Here is a 7248-nt window from a genome sequence, read left to right as displayed (position 1 = left end):
TGAGTCATACACACGAAATCATCTAGAGAGACTGAACACTCAGGGCATCAGCAGCGGACATCCTCAGATCCCAGTTAATGGATCAGTGGACAGTGTTCAGTTCTCCATGTGACTGAGCTGAGCAGCCAAAGTCGCAAACTACAGGTCTTGACGAGCCCTTGATGACGAGCCCTTAAACCACAATTCCATCCCAAAACCAAGCTATTGACAGTCATAACTCCTATATCATCACCTCAAAGCCAGAAATTTGGACTCAGCTCCTGCTGGGCCCAGAGTAAGGTGAAGTTTGCAACCCCACAGGCCTTCTCCAGGCTCCTTTTTAGGCTTAGATAACCACACACTCTTTACCCCTCCCCTTCCTTCCTGTCTGAAAAACCTATTATAGTCTCTAATAGAAGACGCTATGCAAATAATCTGCCTTGCCCCTACTACCTCATTATCCAAACTAAACCAGCTACCTTAAAACCATGCCACTGAAGCAAATTCCTGTATTCTAAAACAGCATGTGCTATGTCGCAGATAAATCTTTACTATATTAAAGTGCTATGTTATTCAAGATGTGCTCCTATGTGCCTTGTCACCCAGTCCCTGGGAGACTCTGTGCAGACCTCTGCAGTCTCACTCATCCCCACCTTCTTCCTTCCCTCGATGGCAGCAGACAGACACTTTAGTCCTGAGGACACAGTTTCCTCTCTGAATAGGCCAGCTTCCTCCAGTCCAGGAGCCTCAGTGTTGGGAGATTCACTTGGTAGCACGTGCCTTTGGTTTAATATCACTTGTTCCTAGGGACAGTCCCTGAGCAGAGGCTAAGGTTTCTCCCTCTGACATAGAGGTTCTCTGTAGCATTGTCCCTCAGCAGACACTTCTAACAGTCACAAGGACAGGGTGAGACTGGTTTGCAGACAAGAGATTCTGCTAAGTTCTCAGTTTGTCCTCCATGCCAGCTTCCTAGTCCCAAATGTCATTGTTGGGAAGCCAGGTACCGTCACGATGTCCTCTCTTTCCTTGGAATTAATCAGTAGATTAATGGACCAGAAATGACATCCTTTTTACAACTATTCCCCCCTGCTAACCTGTGCTTCTCAAAAGCGTATAGTTCAGAAGTGGGCTCTGCTCTATCCTCAGCTTGGGTTAGATTACCTAGCACCTGGCTAAACTGTGACAAATGTTAACACAATTTGCCCATGTCCTGTGAGCCCACACATAGTAAGGTAAAGACATCTGGCCCAAGTGAACTGGTAACCTTGAAAAAATAAATGGCATATCAGTTTCCAAAGTGAAGAAACTTAGTTTTTATTAGTGAAAGCACACACTGCTGAAGTCAGAGAGCTAGGCAATATCCCACCTTCAGTTCTCTCAAAATATCAGAAAAGGACTGTTGCTTCAGAAGATGTGGAAAGTTTCATAAATTTAAATGTTTAGTCACAATGGGCATGAAGGTGCCACACACTTGTAATCCCGGCTTTTAGGATGCAGAGGCCTGAGGATCTCTGTGAGATCAAGGCTAGGCTGGTCTACACAGGAGTTCCAGGCAAGCTGCGGATCTAATCTCAAAAAAAAAAAAAAAAAAAAAGAAAAAAAAAAGAGCGGTTCAGTTGATTTTTTTTTCCTATAGCATAACAAAATTACAAACACCAACTATATAAGAAGGAAACATGGTTAATTTAAAGACAGACCAGACAACATACAAAATAGATTGTAATTATATATATATAAAACAGTGACTCAACTCTAACTGGCTATTACTACAAAATCTGGTAGGGTAAGGACTTGTGTTCTGGAATGTTCTTCACTGCTAAAAGATTATTCCCAACTAGCCTTTCATTGGCAATGACCACATCTGCCAAGGTAAGTGTGCAAATGATAACAGCAAATGGATGGGAAACAGACATATTATCCTGTTGTTACTACTGACAGTACTGTCCTATATATGACATGTTTCCACTGCGTCCCCCCCACTACAGTGTTCTACAGAAAGTCATTAGTCACCATGTCCTTGAATTCAAGCAAACTTTGGAAATGCTGGGTGGGAAAGACAGATTCCCACCCCATCCCTTCATGTCTCTAGGAAGTCTGCAGAACAGGCAGGCACTTTAAGCTCAGAGCCCTGCAGCCACCAGGCAGGGATGAGAAAGGAGGCAGGAAGGAAAGTGTGGGAATGAATGGCCCCATCTAGTGGCCGCACCGCTCTAGAACTCAGGGCTGATCTTAACAAATCTTTCTAGAAAAGCTACAAATCAGGCTGTCACTGGGGTGTGTAATTGCCTCATATTTAAGAAGCAGAAAACTGTAGTAAACTCAATCATTTTAAAGCAGACGAGGGAAGCCCATTTGGCTACTGTGGGCTGAGTGTCTCTGAGCTAGGGTCCTGGATTGCTCAGGTTGAAAGGGAAATTAACACCATCTTTCTTGCCAGTCTGCTCTTGTCAATAACCAAACTGCGGTGAAGATATCAATAACAGCCTTTGTTAGCTCTTTAATTTTTTTTAATTTTATGTGCATTTGTGTTTTGTGATCTTGAAGTTACAGACAGTTGTGAGCTGCCATGTGGGTGCTGGGAATTAAACCCTGATCCTCTGGAAGAGCAGTCAGTGCTCTTCACCGCTGAGCCATCTCTCTAGCCCAGCCTTTGTTAACTCTTAGAAAGACCAAATATTTCATTGACTGAACAAAATGATTCACTGTGAGGGGGCTGCTCTGTCTTTCTGAAATAAATGTAAATATAAACATGCCATGAAGACAATCACAAAATTAGAACTCTGAAGGAAACCAGTGGTAGCCGCAAACTCTGTCCACCTGGAACAGGGCTTCTCTCAGGCAGAGATCCCGTGTCCTGCTCTCTCCTTTCTCCTTCCGTTGCTGTGTTGCCTCCTTCTAGCACCCACTTCAGAGCTCAGTGGGTGAACATAGGAACAGTGAGCATCGAGACAGCAGTGCAGGGAAGCAGCACTAATGAACTCAATCCCTTGGTCCATCATTTTCTTCCCTGATGTCTGCCCGGTCCATAATCACCAGGGGAACTTCTCCTGAGATGATACACACATGCTTATCTTAAGATTAATCCCATACTAATCTTTTTTTCTGATCTTTAAGAAAGTATGACCACGTATGGTGATGGTATTATGAGTCTGTTCTATTTATGATTAAGAGGGAAATTAGGACCTCCATGTTCCCATGATTTTACCCCTTGGGGAGGATAGGAGAACTGACACTTCAAGTTACAGTAAAATAGATAAAACATGATCATGAAAAATTTCGAAATTCAGGATGCCCCCTCCACCAACCCTCACTTTTATTTTATTCTTTTACTTTTAGTTCCTATTTCTCTCTTGTTAATGGTTTTAACAACCAAGACAGAAGTCTGTTTCCTGTATTACCAATGTTTACGTTGACTAAAGGAAACACTAAGTTCTAAAATGTTCACATTTGAGAGACTGGGCTGCAGGGAGTGGAGACACGGAGGCGGTGTTGATATGAGAATTAGACAGTGTTAACCATGAGGTTGAGTATAACCAGCTCAGGGTCACCCTCTCCATTACAGCCTAGAGAACCAACGCAGAAAATAGTCCCAGAGCTGGAAAGGGCGCTTGACTCTGGGAAATCCATCACACTGTCACCTCAGGCAGAAGTCTCCACAGAGGGCCACTGTGACCCATTCTGCAGCTCAGGGACTGCCTTCAATAATGTAGATGTTGTCTTCACTGTTGGCATGCATGGCCACTGTGTTTGGCAAAGCTCCCATCTTAGAGACATGGAAGGGGAACATGCTGCAGAGAGAGAGGCTGAAAAACAAGAGGTCACCTTGCAGGTCTGAGCAGAGATTTCATTTATGATGCAGACTCAGGACTCTGGGAGCCTCACACCCAAAACTGTAACTTAAACAGCACCTCACAGGCCTCAGTATTAAGTAGTAGAAAAGTTTGTTTAATAGGCATCAGATTGACTAAGAAGCATTTTGCAAAAATAGTTCATATTGGAATCCTACTTACTAATGTAAGAGAACACAATGGTGGAAAGTCTAAAGAGGCAGCTATCTAACATCAAACCGAGGTACCTCATGAAGATGTGCGTTCTGGAACCAGGCTAAGAACTGGATGACTGTGTATGTATATTGGACTGTGACAGTGTAGTGAGGGTTAGGCATGCCTGGTGACTGGAGCGATATCCCCAGAACCCATGGAAGGAAAGACAGAAGGAAGGAACCAGCTCCACAATGTTGTCCTTGGTCCTCCACAGGGACATGACACATCACCTGCCACTACACATACATCATGCGCAAGACAATACAATGCTGACTTTTTTTTAAACACGGGGTTTAAAAACCTGCAGAGCAGCTACATCCTCTAATATTAAGTATAGAGTAGAAAGACATTTAAAACAACATAGCAGTGTCTCATCACAAAGGCTGGTATCTTGCCATAATTTCATGGACTACCTGTATGACACACATTTGCATACATCTCATACACAAAAACATCAGTATGGAACTGAAAGGAATTAATTTTAGGGGAGGACTGCTGGTGTTTATGGCTGGCCCATCCCAACAGCTGTGGGAGGTGCTTCATTTGGAGAGCTCATTGGGTGCCCCTGGTAATCAGGGTAGTCACGGTGGACTTCTTTTCCATAAGCATGTGCCCTAAAATGGGGTAGGAGGTGGAGAAAAAAGTTGAACGAAAAATTAAGCACGTCACCCGAAACACTCATGTATTTTCTTCGAATCAGGATATTGTTTCTGCTTTTAGCTGAACCATCCCTGGTCGCCTTGGGTTAACGCCTTCCTGTACTGCACAGGGATGATCTTCTCATTCTCTGTTTGGTATATGCACCCACCTAGCTTAATCTGCTAGAATGACATTGGGAAACTAATGTTCACAGAAAGAAACAAAGAAGTCTAGATTTTTCTAATGGGCCGCTAGAGAACAAGTCCTTGAGGGGAGAATAAAGAACTTTGGACTGAGGAAGGGAACACAGTTGTGGCCTTTTACAGACATTCTAAGTGATCTTTCCTATTAAACACAATCTGCTATGAATCCCAGGCTAGCTACCGACTTGTAGAATGCTGAGTGTAGCCACATGCCACTAGAGACACCTTAGTCATCCTTTTGGATAGCCATGTTTTAAGCAATTGAAATCTTACAGGCATACTCTTGTTTCCCACTCTCTGCCCAGTCATGTGAAAAGGTCAATAAGGAGCTCATGGACGGGGTCTGGAAGTGTCCGTGGCTGAGGTTCTTACACTGAGAATGAACTACACAGACAGGAGCGCCTCGTGCAATTGCACAGACTCTCCTGGAAAGTGCCACACAGGCCTGCATGCCATCTGAAATAGTCAGGTGACTTTCCCACCAACTTTGAGACTTCCTCTTCTACTAAATATGTTCCCCCAAATTCGACAGTATCGTCATGGAAGACAAAGTAGATTCCAAGGGTAGGAGAGGAGACAGTGCATCATAGGGCTTACAGTGGCCTTAACATCTCAAGCCTATGAAATATCTGTTGTCTTATACTTAGAGAAAATGTAAGGTTTCTCTTTGATAGCATTAACTGAAAGAAAAAGGACAAAGTTAAACAACAGTGAACATAGTTGAGCAAATGTCCTTGTTGTGTGGTGGAGAATCTTCTGGGTATATTCCAAGCAGTGGAATAGCTAGGCCTTGAGGAAGCCCTATTCCCAGTTTTCTGAGAAGGCGTCAGATTGATTTCCAAAGTGCTTGTACAAGTTTGCACTCCCACCAGCAATGAAGGAGTCTTCCTCTATCTCCACATCCTTGCCAGCATGTTCTGTCACTTGATTTTTTTGATCTCAGCCATTCTTATGGGTGTGCATGGATTTGCATTTCTTTGATGACTAAGGACATTGAGCATTTCTTTTAAGTGTTTCTCAGCCATTTGATATTCCTCTGTTGAGAATTCTCTGTTTACTTCTGAGCCCCATTTCTTAATTGGGTTATTTGGTTTGGTGGTGTTTTTTTTTTTTTAACTCTATATATTTTGGATATTAGACCTTTGTCAGATGTAGGGTTGGTGAAGATATTTTCCCAGTCTGTAGGCTGTCATTTTGTTCTATTGACAGTGTCTCTGCCTTACAGAATCTTACCAGCCTCATGAGGCCCCATTTATTAATTGTTGGCCTTAAGGCCTGGGCTGTTGGCATTCTGTTTAGGAAGTTGTCTCCTGTGCCAAAGAGTTACAAGCTCTTCCTCACTTTTTCTTCTAACAGATTTAGTTTCTCTGGTTTTATGTTGAGGTTTTTAATCCACTTGGACTTAAATTTTGTGCATGGTGATAAATATGGATCTACTTGCATTTTTCTACATGTAAATATCCAGTTAGATCAGTACCATTAGATTTGGCTTCTTTGTCAAAAATCAAGTGTCCATATGTGTGTGGATTTATTTCTGGGTCTTTGATAGCAGCCTTATTCGTAATAGTTGAAGAATGGATAAAGAAACTGTGGTGCACTTACACTATGGAATACTACTCAGCTACTAAAAATAAGGAAACCTTGAAATTTGCAGGCAAATGGATAGAACTAGAAATGATCATCCCAAGTGAGTTAACCCAGACCCAGAAAGATACACATGGTGTATACTCACTTATAATTGGACACTAGCCCAACAATGATGTCCTCTAAGAATCTTCATTTAGTTGGGGTTTGGGATAGATCCTGGGACTTCCTGTTGTGACTCCTGGTGAGAGAAGTATGGGAGAATGGAGAGAGGGAAGGACCCAGAGATCCAGAACATCCTGGGACCCTAGAAGAAGACCATCAAGGATAATGGATTTGGTCCCAGGGGGTTCTGCTCAAACTACTTTACCAACCAAGGACAATGCATGCAGCAAACCTAGCCCCCCTAATCAGATCCTGCCAATGGACAGCACATTCTCCACAGGTGTGTGGAGAGTGGGGACTGACTCTGACATGAACTCTGGTGGCCCTTATTTGACCACCCCTCCTTGGATGGGTCGGAGGGGGGGAGCTTGGTGGCACCCAGAGTAAGGGTAAGCAGACTACCAGGATAAGATCTAACAGGCTGTGATCATATGGTAGGGGAAGAGGTCCCCTTCTGTCACAGACCTAGGGGAGGGAAATAAAGAGACAGAGGGATGAGGGAATGGGAAGGTACAAGTGAGGGGATAACAATTGAGATGTATTCTGAATAAACTACTTAAAACAACAGCAATAACAACAAAACAACAGTGTTGCCTCTTCCTGCAACTTATTCCTGGGAGCTCAAGCAACACTTG

General features: G+C 43.3%; 1 long non-coding RNA gene across 1 annotated transcript; it reads right to left on the bottom strand.

The window, feature by feature from the left end:
* Window positions 1–1268: 1268 nt before the first annotated feature.
* LOC311586254 lies at window positions 1269–6887 on the bottom strand. The gene is made up of 2 exons (XR_014775499.1): window positions 6597–6887; window positions 1269–1549 (listed from the first exon to the last, which is right to left on the bottom strand). It is a non-coding gene; the product is annotated as an uncharacterized lncRNA (long non-coding RNA).
* Window positions 6888–7248: the final 361 nt, after the last annotated feature.

The sequence above is a fragment of the Acomys minous genome, assembly GCF_964271855.1.
Source record: "Acomys minous genome assembly, chromosome: 16".
In the NCBI taxonomy this organism is placed as follows: Eukaryota; Metazoa; Chordata; class Mammalia; order Rodentia; family Muridae; genus Acomys; species Acomys minous.
Note: the sequence above shows the minus strand (reverse complement) of the source record. Positions and strands in the feature narration are given on the sequence as shown.